Source organism: Anolis sagrei, chromosome 3 (genome assembly GCF_037176765.1).
Source record: "Anolis sagrei isolate rAnoSag1 chromosome 3, rAnoSag1.mat, whole genome shotgun sequence".
Lineage (NCBI taxonomy): Eukaryota > Metazoa > Chordata > Lepidosauria > Squamata > Dactyloidae > Anolis > Anolis sagrei.
Genome location: NC_090023.1, coordinates 6743550 through 6759653, shown reverse-complemented (window position 1 = coordinate 6759653; position 16104 = coordinate 6743550). Strand labels below are relative to the sequence as shown.

The following is a 16104-nucleotide window of genomic DNA, read 5'->3' as shown; positions in this document are numbered from 1 at the left end:
TATAGAATCTGGGTTCCGATAAATTAAGGATTTGATAGATCTACTCATCTCTCTGTCGCGGTAAATTCCTGCCTGGCAGGAGGTTGGTCTAGATGCTCTTTGAAGACCCTTCCAGCTGTATGATTATCTGATTTAAAAGTGTTATACAGTCCTTATAATGGGGCTCCAAACACAGGCCTGTAGTGTGTACTCTTCTATGACATAACAGGGTTGGACTGGATGGCCCTTGGTGGCCAGACTGCTCCCATGCAAATCTGCCACTCTCCATAGGCACACGATCTCTCTCCTTCCCATGGAGCAGAGCATAGTGGGTGGAACAGACTCCTCAGGTCTGCCACACTATGAGCATTATTAGACTGAGCCTTTTATAGGAATATTCTGCTGAAGTCGTCCCAAAGTTGTAAATTAATGATAGACGTCTTCCATCCTGGATCCATCTCAGATTCCCTGCCAGATATTAACTCTCCTTGATTGTTTATCTTATATTGACTTCCTTCTTAGCATAAGGAATGTTGCAAACATTTCTGTTATGACTGTCCCAGTTCTTATCAGAGTTTACTTTATGGTTCTTATTAGCAGGTTTTAATTACAGTCCAGCAAGCAGGTTTAGTCATTGCAGACCTTAATATTTTACTGGCGTTTCCAAAATTATTAACTCCACCCATACACACATCCTTCCATTCTTCCATTCATTCCAACACATCATTAAATCCACATTTTTCATATCTGCAATGATATTTTCATGACAGTGTAACTCCATCCAGCACAGGTTTATTTATTTATTTATTTATTTATTTATTTACAGTATTTATATTCCGCCCTTCTCACCCCACAGGGAACTCAGGGCAGATTACAGTGTACACATATATGGCAAACATTCAATGCCAATTTTGACATACAACATATACAGACATACACAGAGGCTATTTAACTTTTTCTGGCTGCCAGGGGAGCTGTCTCTTTCATTGTCCATCTGCAACAATGATGAAGTACTTTCACATTCCCCGCATGCTTTTGCTGGAGTGCTTTGCTGGAGTCTTTTTTATGACCTCATAAATTAGTTAATTTAGCCTCCCCACACAAGGTGGTACCTAATTTTCCTACTTGACAGATGCAACTGTCTTTTGGGTTGCAAAGGTCGACAACAGGCTACACAATTGGTTGGAAGCCGACTCCAACCCGGGCTGGCTTCAAACTCATGACCACTCAGCCAGCTGCACCACAATCCCGGTGCTACCCAGGTTGCAACCCTATGCCCTGTTCAGCCTTTCAACTGACCAGGAGGATCTCTGTCTTGTCTGAATTCAATTTCAATTTGTTCGCCCTCATCCAGTCCGACACAGCTACCAAGCACCAGTTCAGGACCCAAACAGCCTCTTTGTAGCAGATAGATGTCTTCCATCCTGGCTCCATCTCAGTTTCCTGGCCAGATGTTGATCTTCTTGATTGGTGTTGATCTTATGTTGACTTCCTTCTTAACACTGTAAACATTTCTGTTATCACTGTCCCAGTTCTTATCAGAGTTTACTTTTCATTTCTTATTACAAATTTTAATTTCAGTCCAGCAAACAGATAGTTAGTCATTGCAGGCCTTAATATTTTACTGATATATCCAAAATTATCCAAAAATATCCAAAAATATATCAAAAAATATCCAAAATTATATCCAAAATTAGCTCTATCAATACATTCATCTTCCATTCTTCCATTCATTCCCACACATCATATTAAATTAATCTTTAATAAGTCTACACATTGAATTTTTGTGACACATTCCCCCTCTACTCTTCCATGACATAATGGGGTTGGACTGGATGGCCCTTGGTGTCTCTTCTGACTTTGTGATTCTGTTAAAGCTCCCGCGGGGACCCAAATCCATGGATGTTCAAGTCCCAGCTTCTGCTTCAAAACATCTGGAGAAGGAGACTCCACCAGACTCCCAGGCAGCCCATTGCGCAGTCAAACAGCTCTAACTATCAGGAAGTTAGTCCTAAAGTTGATGTGGAATTTCTTCTCGTGCGCTTTGAATCCATTGCTCAATTGTGTCCCTGGAGCATCAGAAAACCAACTGACTCCATCCTCAATGTGATCTCCTTTGAAATACAGGGTTAGTCAAAATGCATAGGCCAATAAGCCGTTCAATTGAATGGCTTATTGGCCTATGCATTTTGACTAACCCTGTATATAAACATACGTAGCTATCAGATCCCTGTTCAATAGGCATGGATAGAGTCGCGTCAGATAACTCATTGCTCATAATAATTTTGTTAAAATTACCTTTTTGAAGCAATTTCAAAGCTTTTTTAAAAAACCGGAAGTCCCTTTGCCCTTCTGAAGCTTTTTCCGCCATTTTTGTTATGACTCAGGAAGTGAGTCGGAAATTATTCAGCTTTTCCCCGCTTCTAGTTCCTGGCCTTGGCTCAAGCCAGTTTTTAACCAGTTCTAAAGCCAGAGAAAAAAGGAATTTCTTCAGCTTGCTTTCCCCCACTTCTGGCCCCTGGCCTCGGTTCAAACCAGAGAAGCTAGTTTTAAAGCCAGAGAAGCCAGTTTTAAATCAGAGAAGGAGGGAATTTCCTGGCCTCAGCTCAAGCCGGAGAAGCCAGTTTTAACGCCAGAAAAGTCAGTTTTAAACCAGAGAAGGAGGAAATTTCCTGGTCTTGCCTCAAGCCAGAAAAGCCAATTTTAAAGCCAGAAAAGCCAGTTTTAACCCAGAGAAAGAAGGAATGTCCTCCGCTTGCTTTTCCCTGCTTCTGGCCCCTGGCATCGGCTCAAGCCAGATAAGCCGGTTTTAAACCAGAGAAGCAAGGAAATTTCTGGCCTTGGCTCAAGCCAGAGAAGCCAGTTTTAAACCAGAAAAGGAAGGAATTTCCTGGCCTAGGCTCAAGCCAGAGAAGCCAGCTTTAAAGCCAGAGAAGCCAGTTTTAAACCAGGGAAGGAAGGAATTTCCTGGCCTAGGCTCAAGCCAGATAAGCCAGTTTTAAAGCCAGAGAAGCCAGTTTTAAACCAGAAAAGTAAGGAATTTCCTGGCCTAGGCTCAAGCCAGAGAAGTCAGTTTTAAACCAGAAAAGGAAGGAATTTCCTGGCCTAGGCTCAAGCCAGACAAGCCAGTTTTAAAGCCAGAGAAGGCAGTTTTAAACCAGAGAAAGAAGAAATGTCCTCCGCTTGCTTTTCCCTGGTTCTGGCCCCTGGCGTCGGCTCAAGCCAGAGAAGCCAGTTTTAAACTAGAGAAGGAAGGAATTTTCTGGCCTTGGCTCAAGCCAGAGAAGCCAGTGTTAAAGCCAGAGAAGCCAGTTTTAAACCAGAGAAGGAAGGAATGTCCTCCACTTGCTTTTCCCCGCTTCTGGAGTAAAACCACTACTTTCAAAGTAAAGAGCACCCAATGAAACAGGAAATAACACTTTCAAACCATTAATGAAAGGATTCAGAAGTCTTGAAAGTTTAGAAAAGTTTTGAAAAAAAATTCTGTGAAAATGGGAATTGACTTTAGAATCAAACCACCAGCACCCCCTACATCTGAAACGCATTTTGAACCATTTTTTTTTTGCTCAACCAAGCCTACTGTTCAACCTTAGAATTCCAGTAGACTTAGTAACTACTTAGTATCTTAAAACTTAGTAACTTAGTAAAACGTACTAGAAATGCTGCAATTTACTTCCCAAACTTGTCAAAAACAGGCGCCAAAGAGGTAGCCACATCGCTTCTGCCATGCCAAGATGTGATGGTGCAGTCCACTGTGATGACATGAGTGTAAATTTACACTACTATGCAAACATAGTGTAGGAACTCAGCCATCATCATATTTCAGCTGTATCAGTTGCAAGGAACACGCAGCCAAAAGAACGTGATAGCACAAATATTGCAACCCCAAACAAATATTGTGCCTCAATCTCTCTTGCGGTCCCGGGATACAAGACCTGTTGCTTCTTGACTATCTCTGTTTTGGTTTTACTTTTTCTTATTTGATGTATGAAAGTACATAAAATCCACACAAAACAATAGCTCTCGCATATCTACAAAATAATAAACCTATTGCAAACAATGAACTACAGTACTAATGATTGACTTAAGAACTGCAGACTCCAAAGACAGAAGTAGAAAAGTCAAAGTCAACCTAATATAAAAATCAAGGGCAGGTTTGGGAGCCAAAATTACGAATTTTGATAGATTGATAGTTCAGGGTAATTCATTGGTTTACAATTGAAGGGAGATGTTGACAAGCTGGGGTGTGTCCAGAGGAGGGTCTGGAGAACAAGCCCTATGAGGAGTGGCTTAAAGAGCTGGGCATGTTTAGCCTGAAGAAGAGAAGGCTGAGAGGAGACATGATATCCATGGATAAATATGTGAGAGGAAGTCTTAGAGAGAAGAGCAGGCTTGTTTTCTGCTGCCCTAGAGACTAGGATGCATAACAATGGCTTCAAACTACAGTGAAGGAGATTCCATCTGAACATGAGAAAGAACTTCCTGACTGTGAGAGCTGTTCAGCAGTGGAACTCTCTGCCCCGGAGTGTGGTGGAGGCTCCTTCTTTGGAGGCTTTTAAACAGAGGCTGGATGGCCATCTGTCGGGAGTGATTTGAATGAGATTTTCCTGCTTCTTGACAGAATGGGGTTGGACTGGATGACCCATAAGGTCTCTTCCAACTCTATGATTCTAGGATTTTATGATTCTATACAGCAGTGTAGCAGTGTACCTATTATTATTATTATTATTATTATTATTATTATCATCTTTGGACATAACAATCTCAATTTATGTATTTATTTATTTATTTATTTATTTGCTTACTAACTATATTTGTATACCGCTTTTCTCAGTCCTCAGGCAACTATTTATTTGTCATGTCAGGGCAACCAGTCAATTATATTACATTTCTAACAGAACAAAGCAAACAAACAGACAAAATACAAAATTTGTGAGTTTGGTAGTTGATTAAATGTCCTTTGACCAGTATCTGGCCACTTGGAGTGCTTCTGGTGTTGCCGCAAGAAGGTCCTCCATTGTGCATGTGGCAGGGCTCAGGTTGCATTGCAGCAGGTGGTCAGTGGTTTGCTCTTCTCCACACTCGCATGTTGAGGATTCCACTTTGTAGCCCCATTTCTTGAGGTGGGCTCTGCATCTCGTGGTGCCAGAGCGCAGTCTGTTCAGCACCTTCCAAGTCGCCCAGTCCTCTGTGTGCCCAGGGGGGAAGTCTCTCATTTGATATCAGCCATCTAAAACACAGACATGTGCCTTTCATCTCAAGAACAGAGAAGCATCCCGATCTCTGAAGATCACCTGGGAAGGAATCCCACTGGAGCATTGCAGCGCACCCAAATACCTGGGAGTCACTCTGGACCGTGCTCTGACCTACAAGAAGCACTGCCTGAACATCAAGCAAAAAGTGGGTGCTAGAAACAATATCATACGAAAGCTGACTGGCACAACCTGGGGATCACAACCAGATACAGTGAAGACATCTGCCCTTGTGCTTTGCTACTCTGCTGCTGAGTATGCATGCCCAGTGCAGAACACATCTCACCACACTAAAACAGTGGATGTGGCTCTTAATGAGACATCCACATTATCACGGGGTGTCTGCACCCTACACCACTGGAGAAATTACACTGTCTAGCCGGTATTGCACCACCTGACATCCACCGGGAAGTAGCAGCCAATAGTGAAAGGACCAAGGCAGAGACATCTCCAGCTCATCCCCTGTTTGGGTATCAGCCAGCACGTCAACGACTTAAATCTAGAAATAGTTTTCTAAGATCTACAGAGACACTCGCTGGAACACCTCAGCAAGCGAGAGTCCAAAAGTGGCAGGCTCAAACCCAGAACCTCAACCGATGGCTCAGGCAACTTAAAGTGGTTAACAATAGCAAAATTCAATGCTCAAAACATCATAAAACTGTTAAAAACAATTAAAACAGTAGCATAATAAACAATCATTATAAATCAATAAAACATCTCATTAGCATCTCATAGTTAAAATCAAGATCCAGTCTTTTCATCCAATTGTTCCATATTCCTATGTTCATTACCCTGCCCTTTCAAATGCCTGCTCGAACAACCAGGTCTTTACTTTCCTCCGAAATGTCAACAGGGAGGGGACCGATCTAATATCTGTAGGAAGGGCGTTCCATAGCCGAGAATAAGGTGCAGGTTGTACTGTAGGAAAGAAGCAGAATCCAAAACCAGTGCAAAGAGAAGCAAAATAAAATGGACCTAATTGCTTTACCCAAGAGAGCTGAGCAAAGAAGCAGTTGCTGAAACTTACTAATCAATCCAGGCCATTTTTAACATAAGTCTTTTGCTGATGCAGTGAAAGAGAAATGGATGGGGAGGCTTCCATTACTTATGAAGAAAGCGTGGCTAGCATCCAGCAGAAAGCAACGGCCCATCTGGAGGTTGAGCCAGTTTTTACCCAAGATTCAAGTTTATTTGTTTAATTAGCAACGAAATAAAGCCATCGTGCTATTTGACCTCACAATGCAGACTGCACATTGGTTCCATTGGCTGGATGATTTGTGGTCCAAATTTGTGGGATTAACATAACTCAAAAACCACTGGATGAAATGATACCAAATTTGGACACATGATACCCACTAACCCAAGGAGTGACCATCACTTAAAAACATTGATTTTGTAATTTGGGAGTTGTAGTTGCTGGGATTTATAGTTAACTTACAATCAAAGGGCATTCTGAATTCCACCAATGATGGAATTGAACCAAACTTGGCACACAGGACTCCCATGAACAATAGAAAACACTAGAAGGGTTTGGTAGGCATTGATTTTGAGATTGGGAGTTGTAGTTCACCTACATCCAGAGAGCACTGTTAACTCAAACTATGATGGCTCTGGGCCAAACTTGGCACAAATATTCCATATGCCCAAATGTGAACACTGGTGGAGTTTGGGGTAAGTAGACCTTGACATTTGGGAGTTGTAGTTGCTGGGATTTATAGTTCACCTTCAATCAAAGAGCATTCTGAACCCCACCAATGACAGAATTGGGTCAAACTTCCAACACAGAACCCCCATGACCAACAGAAAATACTTAAAGCCATACAGTCCAATTCCCTTCACCAGGACAAGAAAATGTAATCAAAGCCCTCCTGAAAGCCTTCCCGCCATAGATATAGATAGATATATATGATTCACACACAGAGAATCATAGATTTGAAAAAGACTTCTAAAGAAGGACAATGATATGTTGCATGTTCCAGAGTAGGCAAACAAGACAATCTCCACATCAACACTGAGAAAGGAACAGCAAGAAATACTGGTGTTTACCCATAAGCATAAAGGAATAACATATATTAGAAACCAACACTTTCTCATTACTTTTCCAGATCACCAGACTGGGCCACAGCATGGAGCTTGCATGGAGCTTGCAAGAATTGCGCAGCTCCGTTATGCAAACCATTGTTGTTGTGTCCCTTCAAACCACTCTACATCCTAAGTGTTAACAGCTAAGGAATCATAATCATAATATATTTTTATTTATTGTATTTTTAATAAATTTTATTTATTACCAGCCTCTCCTTGTCCTCATACATTAAAGCAGTGGTTCTCAACCTTCCTAATGCCGTGACCCCTTAATACAGTCCCTCAAGTTGTGGTGACCCCCAACCATAATATTGTTTTCGTTTCTTGTTCATGACAGTCATTTTACTACAGTTACAAATCATAATGTAAATATCAGATATGCAAGATGTATTTTCATTCTTTGGACCAAACTGGGAACACATGCCCAATGCAACTACATGTAAATGCTAGTGGGGTTGGGGTAGGATTGATTTTGTAATTTGTGAGTTGTAGTTGCTGGGATTTATAGTTCGCCTATAATCAAGAGCATTCTGAACTCCACCAGCGATGGATTTGAACCTAATTTGCCACACAGAACTCCCATGACCAACAGAAAACACTGGAAGAGTTTGGTGGGTATTGACCTTGAGTTTGGGAGTTGTAGTTCACCTATATCCAGAGAGCACTGTGGACTCATGCAATGGTGGATCTGGACCAAACTTGGCACAAATACTCAATATGCACAAATGTGCAATGGTGGATCTGGACCAAACTTGGCACAAATACTCAATATGCACAAATGTGCAATGGTGGATCTGGACCAAACTTGGCACAAATACTCAATATGCACAAATGTGAACACTGGTGGAGCTTGGGGAAAATAGACCTTGACTTTTGGGAGTTGTAGTTGCTGGAATTTATAGTTCATTACAATCAAAGTACATTCTGAACTCCACCAATAGAATTGGCTCAAACTTCCCACATGGAATCCGCATGACCATCAAAAAATACTGTGTTTTCTGATGGTCTTTGGCGACCCCTCTGACACCCCTTTGCGACCCCCCTCAGAATCCTAGAGTTGGAAGAGAGTCATCCAGTCCAACCCCATTCAAAGCAAAGTTTTGTTACTTGCACATGCGGGGCTTTTTCAATTGAGAATAGATCAAAATAACCTGAGGGGGTGATTTTCCAGCCTGAACATGTAATAGTCTTACCATTGTTGTTATTATTATTATTTAAAATCCTGCATTGCTCCCCATAAGCAGTGGTTCCCAAGGTTTTGACCAGTTTTGACCACTTGTTCAGGGCCCACTTTGACTAGGTTCGTTTTTCAAAGAATAATAATAATGAGGATGGGGATTGTCTCCAAAGGAGTGGCAAAAGTGGACAATTGGAGACATTATTGATGAGCTGGACCGGTCCTTCTGTCTTCTACTGGCAGTCTGGATTTCTTGCTTGCCTCATCATTTTATCAGAGTCATTTCAGCTGGTAGCTTCCATGTCAATTGGGCAGTGAATCCATTCCTGATTGTCATTGAAAGATGCTGTCCAAGGTGCTGAATCCTAACACTCATTAAGTTGGATAGCTCCTTAAGATTTCAGGTGAAATCATTATTTCTTTATTTATTTGGAACGTTACTATCCCGTCCTTCTTAACCTCCGAAGAGGGACTCTGGGCAGCTACCAACAGGCACTAATCAATGCCAATACAATATAATAATATAGCAAAAATACCATTAGCATAAATTAAAACAGTTATAAATATACATTAAAACAGTTCACCAGTTCAAATCTTCATCCAAATCAATCCATTGCAATCCACTAAAAACATTATCTTCCCTAGCAAGTCTGTCTATTCTGCAAACGCTTGATCCCACAACCAAGATTTGATCTTCTTCTGGAAGGTCAGGAGGGAGGAGGCAGATCTAATCTCATTTGGGAGGGAGTTCCACAGCCAAGGGGCCACCACAGAGAAGGCCCGGTCTCTCGTCCCCACCAAACTCACCTGCGATGGCGGTGGGACTGAGAGTGAGGCCTCTCCAGATGGATCTGAAGGTCCTTGGAGGTTCGTAGAGGGAGATACCTTCAGACAGGTAAACTGAGCCGGAACCATTTAGGGCTTAATCATTAAGAATTCAGGTGAATTCTGGCATGGATTTATGGATGAAATGAAAACCATGAATCTTCATTGGCAACTAAAAGCCAAGCGATCTGCATTCTTTTCCCACAGTGCCCAACTAATCAACTCTTCTTCATCACTACATCTCAAAGCAGATGGTTTTCTTCTTATCAGCTTTCTTTACTATTCATAGAAAAGCAAAATAAGACGGCATGGACAAATCTTAACTTCAGTATTCAGTGAGCTATACGACTTCAATTTCAGGATCTTGTTTAGCATCTTCATGGCTGCCTTTCATAGAATCATGGAATCCTAGAATCAAAGAGTTGGAAGAGACCATCCAGTCCAACCCCATTCTACCAAGAAGCAGGAATATTGCATTCAAATCACCCCTGACAGATGGCCATCCAGCCTCTGTTTAAAAGCTTCCAAAGAAGGAGCCTCCACCACACTCCGGGGCAGAGAGTTCCACTGCTGAACGGCTCTCACAGTCAGGAAGTTCTTCCTCATGTTGAGATGGAATCTCCTCTCTTGAAGTTTGAAGCCATTGTTCCTTGTCCTAATCTCCATGGAAGCAGCAAACAAGCTTGCTCCCTCCTCCCTGTGGCTTTCTCTCACATATTTATACATAGCTATCATATCTCCTCTCATCCTTCTCTTTTTCAGGCTAAACATGCCCAGCTATTTTAAGCCACTCCTCATAGGGCTTGTTCTCCAGACCCTTGATCATTTTAGTCGCCCTCCTGTGGACACATTCCAGCTTGTCAATATCTCTCTTGAATTGTGGTGCCCAGAATTGGACACAATATTCCAGGTGTGGTCTAACCAAAGCAGAATAGAGCATGGGGAGCATGACTTCCCTAGATCTAGACACTAGGCTCTTATTGATGCAGGCCAAAATCCCATTGGCTTTTTTTGCCGTCACATCACATTGTTGGCTTATGTCTAACTTCTTGTCCACGAGGACTCCAAGATCTTTTTCATACATACTTCTCTCGAGCCAGGCATTGTCCCCCATTTTGTATCTTTGCATTTCATTTTTTCTTCCTAAGTGGAGTATCTTGCATTTGTCACTGTTGAACTTCACTTTGTTAGTTTTGGCCCATTTCTCTAATCTGTCAAGATTGTTTTGAATTCTAGAATCCTAGTCTTCTAGTTTCTTGACTGAGGAATGACTGAGACAAGGTATAGGAAAGCTTGAACAATTTTGTTGTGTGCTCTAGAGTTCAATGGTCATTCTTTTTTTTTTTTTCCCTAAGGTTTAGCTGTAAATAACCATTGAACTTTCTGTTCAACTAACCATGCAATGCATTCGTCCATGGTGCAACAGTCCCAAAGTGCTTGAAATTGTGGAATCATAGAACTGGAAGTGATCCCAAGGACCATTTGATCCAATCCCCTGCCATACAGGAAGACCCAAACCCAAGCCGTCCTAACAGATGGCCATCCAGACTCTACTTAAAACCCTCCAGAGAAGGAGACCACTGTACTCCAGCATATTCCACTGCTGGGTAGCACTTACCATCATGAGATTTTTTTGTTAATACTTAGGCAGAATCTCTTTTCTTGACATTTGAATCCATTTCTTCTTGCTCTAATCTCTAGGGCAACCAATTTCCCAGGTGTGAGATGTTAACAAGGTTTTCTTTCTTTTGAAATCGTCCTTGGAGCCAGAGAAGAATAACTGCCTTCTCTTCTTCTTTACCGAAATCTCCTAGTAGTAACCTAACACACTCACAATAAATGAAATCAATGGCTAATGCATGCTACAAGGGAGAGTTGTGGTCAGGTTTCTGCTTCGGAGATCCAGGAATTCTGGAACTGAAACCACTGCCTGGTCAATGCACACCTTAAAGCGGGTCAGTTGCGGTTTCCTCTCCTTTCCCAGTCTGTCGGGCCGGCGGCTGAGTGCTGCCAAGCATAATGGACCGTCTCATGTGTTTGCCGTATCCATCAATCTCCTGCTTGCTTTGCACCATTTGCCAAGGGGCTGCAAAAGAGTGCTGGGGGTTTGCTCTAAAGATTGATTCATCAGCTAATGCTTGCAAAGTGCCTTGAAGATTTGGCTCCCTCCTCCATGACCGCACCTTCCCAAGGGGACCCAGCACGTTTATAATAACAGGAGAACCATTAGGGAAGGAGCCTTGCCTTACATCAAAGACCAGAAATCCAATTGGAGGGAGGTGCAGACCTTAGCCAAAGGAGAGGGTGGGATGTCTATCTTTGGAGGAGTCTGCAATTCTGTTGCACCGAAAACAGTTCCTGTGAAAGGGATCTAGGAGTCTTGGTAGACCACAAGCTGAACATCAGTCAACAGTGTGATGTTGTTGTTGTTCATTCGTTCAGTCGTCTCCGACTCTTCGTGACCTCATGAACCAGCCCACGCCAGAGCTCCCTGTCGGCCGTCACCACCCCCAGCTCCCTCAAGGTCAGTCCAGTCACTTCAAGGATGCCATCCATCCATCTTGCCCTTGGTCGGCCCCTCTTCCTTTTGCCTTCCACTTTCCCCAGCATAATTGTCTTCTCTAGGCTTTCCTGTCTCCTCATGATGTGGCCAAAGTACTTCAACTTTGTCTCTAGTATCTTTCCCTCCAGTGAGCAGTCGGGCTTTATTTCCTGGAGGATGGACTGGTTGGATCTTCTCGCAGTCCAAGGCATTCTCAGCACTTTCCTCCAACACCACAGCTCAAAAGCATCGATCTTCCTTCGCTCAGCCTTCCCTAAGGTCCAGCTCTCACATCCGTAGGTTACTACAGGGAAGACCATGGCTTTGACTAGGCGGATCTTTGTTGCCAGTCTGATGTCTCTACTCTTCACTATTTTATCGAGACTGGAAATTGCTCTCCTCCCAAGAAGGAAGGGTCTTCTGATTTCCTGGCCACAGTCTGCATCTGCAGTAATCTTTGCACCTAGAAATACAAAGTCTGTCACGGCCTCCACATTTTCTCCCTCTATTTTCCAGTTGTCAATCATTCTTGTTGCCATAATCTTGGTTTTTTAGTGTGATATAGTGTGATATACAGCTAAAAAAGCCAATGGGATTTTGGGCTGCACCATAGAAGTATAGTGTCATTATACCACTCTATTCTGATTTGGTCCGATCTCACCTGGAACAACCTTGTGCCTAGTTCTGGACACAACAGAGCAATAGATTTGGAATTGCAGCCAAAGAGATTCTATCTCAACGTTAGGTAGAACTGATGGTTAGAACAGTTCGAAAATGGAATATGCTGCCTTGGAGGGTAATAGTGCCTTTCTCTGGGTGCGTCTTAGCAGGTGCTGGGTGACCATCTTTCAGGAGGGCTTTGATTGTGTATTCCTGCATAACAGAATGGAATTGGACTGCGTGGCCCTTGTAATCTCTTTGCAACTTGAGGATTCTGTTCCTGATTACTTTGAAAACAGAACTTCCCGAGCTGTAATTACAAGACAAACAGCCAGGTTTTGCAAATAGAAGAAAACACTTGCATCCCATGTAAGACAAACATACTGTTTTGCAGGCGTTTTATGCTTTGCTGTGCCAGTTTTGCAAGGGAACAAAGCATTTACTACATTCTCTCCTTTGCCTTATTTGGTAGTGAGATGAATGATAATAGCTGTATTTATTTTGAGGATTGTGGGGAGCAATTTGCATTGTCAGTTTGTGTTTTTCTAATTGTTTCAAAAGTTGGACTTGTGGAGGAACTCTATGTCTCAGCTAGAATTCAGCTTTTGGACTACAACACCCAGAATCCTGGAAGTTGTAGGCCCAAAAATAGGAATGTTCCCTGTCTGCATTCTTGAGGAGTTTAGAGAAGCATTTGCTATCTGTCTTTCTGATTCGAATCAGAAGTGATAAAGCTGTCAACGGAATATTACATATTTAATCTTCTCCCCCCGAACCTGCCTCAAAGTTCTTTTCCAAATAGCACAAGTCGGGGAAAGTCCCAGATCTTTATCCTCCCCAACTTGAGAATCAAAACAGACAGGAAGATTTTGTTTTGTTCCAATCTGTCAAAGCAGAAGATAAGCTGTCAAGGAAAAACAAAGTCAAGGGGGAAATTTGCTGAGGTATGGAGGAAGTTGTAATGCCCGGCAGCCATTCTTTGCATGCTGGTATCTGAAGAAGGGCAGGATTTTTCAGTTTGGGACTCAAAGGCTGTGTTTGAGGCTGGAGCAAAAGTTTGAACTTTGCAGGGACTGACCAGCAACTACCACAAAAGATTGAGAAGCCATGTATCCTTTGGGTCAGCGCTCCTCAACCTGGGAGTCAGGACACCTGGGGGGTCGTGAAGGGGTTTCAGAGTGGTCAACATCTACACAAATGACCAGCCACTGCCAGAAGGGACAAAGAGTTTCATCTATGCAGATGACCATGCCATTACTGCTCAAGCAGGGAGCTTTGAGATGGTAGAACAGAAGCTCTCCGAAGCTCTAGGTGCCTTTACTGCCTATTACAGGGAAAACCAGCTGATCCCCAACCCATCTAAAACACAGACATGTGCCTTTCATCTCAAGAACAGAGAAGCATCCCGAGCTCTGAAGATCACCTGGGAAGGAATCCCACTGGAGCATTGCAACACACCCAAATACCTGGGGATCACTCTGGACCATGCTCTGACCTACAAGAAGCACTGCCTCAACATCAAGCAAAAAGTGGGTGCTAGAAACAATATCATATGAAAGCTGACTGGCACAACCTGGAGATCACAACCAGATACAGTGAAGACATCTGCCCTTGTGCTATGCTACTCTGCTGCTGAGTATGCATGCCTAGTGTGGAACACATCTCACCACACTAAAACAGTGGATGTGGCTCTTAATGAGCCACTGGAGAAATTACACTGCTTAGCGGGTATTGCACCACCTGACATCCGCCGGGAAGTAGCAGCCAATAGTGAAAGGACCAAGGGAGAGACATCTCCAGCTTATCCCCTCTTTGGGTATCAGTCAGCACGTCAACGACTTAAATCTAGAAATAGTTTTCTAAGATCTACAGAGACATTCGCTGGAACACCTCAGCAAGCGAGAGTCCAAAAGTGGCAGGCTCAAACCCAGAACCTCAACCAATGGCTGATACCAAATGAGAGACTCCCCCTCTGGGCACACAGAAAACTGGGCGACTTGGAAGGCACTGAACAGACTGCGCTCGGGCACCACGAGATGCAGGGCACCCTCAAGAAATGGGGGCACAAAGTGGAATCCATGACATGCGAGTGTGGAGAAGAGCAAACCACTGACCACCTGCTGCAATGCAACCTGAGCCCTGCCACATGCACAATGGAGGACCTTCTTGCAGCAACACCAGAGGCACTCCAAGTGGCCAAAGGACATTTAATCAACGACCAAACTCGCAAATTTTGTATTTTGTCTGTTTGTTTTGTTCTTTTAGAAAAGTAATACAATTGACTGGTTGCCCTGACATGACAAATAAAATAGAGTGGTCGCAAAACACCATCAGAAAACATATATTTCTCATGGTCTTAGGAACCCATTTGGCAGAGAAGGCTCAAGAGCCCCTGGACAGAAGTACCCTTTGGGTTCAGGCGGTCAACCAGTGCCCAATCCTCCTAACAGTAGCACCGTCTAGCCCACATTTTATTAGCTTCCCTGCAGAAATATCATGAAGGAACCTGCTGAAATCAAGATATGCTTCATTCACAGCATTCTCTCCATCTGCCAAGTTCGTAACTCTATCAATAAGAGAGAGAGAAAGAGATAAGATTAGTTGGGCATGAACTGTTTCTGAACTGCACCAAGCCACCACTCAGCAAACACCGGAAAGAGCTGTTGCTAGTCTCAAGCTCTAGGAAGAGTCTACCCAATCTGTTTATAGGGTACGATAATATAACATCAAAGATTGAGCTGAGGAGCCTTCTAATCAAGGTGAAAGAAGAAAGCGCAAAAGCTGGGTTGCAGCTAAACATCAAAAAAACCAAGATTATGGCAACAAGAATTATTGACAACTGGAAAATAGAGGGAGAAAATGTGGAGGCCGTGACAGACTTAGTATTTCTAGGTGCAAAGATGACTGCAGATGCAGACTGTGGCCAGGAAATCAGAAGACGCTTCCTTCTTGGGAGGAGAGCAATGTCCAGTCTCGATAAAATAGTAAAGAGTAGAGACATCAGACTGGCAACCAAGATCCATTGCCTAGTCCAAGCCATGGTATTCCCTGTAGTCAACTACGGATGTGAGAGCTGGACCTTAGGGAAGGCTGAGCGAAGGAAGAGAGAGGCTTTTGAGCTGTGGTGCTGGAGGAAAGTGCTGAGAGTGCCTTGGACTGCGAGAAGATCCAACCAGTCCATCCTCCAGGAAATAAAGCCCGACTGCTCATTGGAGGGAAGGAGACTAGAGACAAAGCTGAAGTCCTTAGGCCACATCATGAGGAGACAGCAAAGCCTAGAGAAGACAATGATGCTGGGGAAAGTGGAAGGCAAAAGGAAGAGGGGCCGACCAAGGGCAAGATGGATGGATGGCATCCTTGAAGTGACTGGACTGACCTTGAAGGAGCTGGGGGTGGTGACGGCCGACAGGGAGCTCTGGCGTGTGCTGGTCCATGAGGTCACGAAGAGTCGGAGACGACTGAACGAATAAACAACAACATGGTTGTATTATGAAGCTTATGAAGGCTTATGACTCCTGCCTTTCACACACTTCTGCAGAAACACATTGCAAACAATCCATGTTACATTGAAACGCAGCAAAGAGAAA

The 16104-nt window shown here is 43.3% G+C and overlaps 1 protein-coding gene across 2 annotated transcripts in view; it reads left to right on the top strand.

Annotated features, from left to right (window-relative positions):
• The window catches only part of P2RY6 (pyrimidinergic receptor P2Y6), an 83152-nt gene that overhangs the window by 25396 nt on the left and 41652 nt on the right, over window positions 1-16104 (top strand). The window lies entirely within an intron of this gene.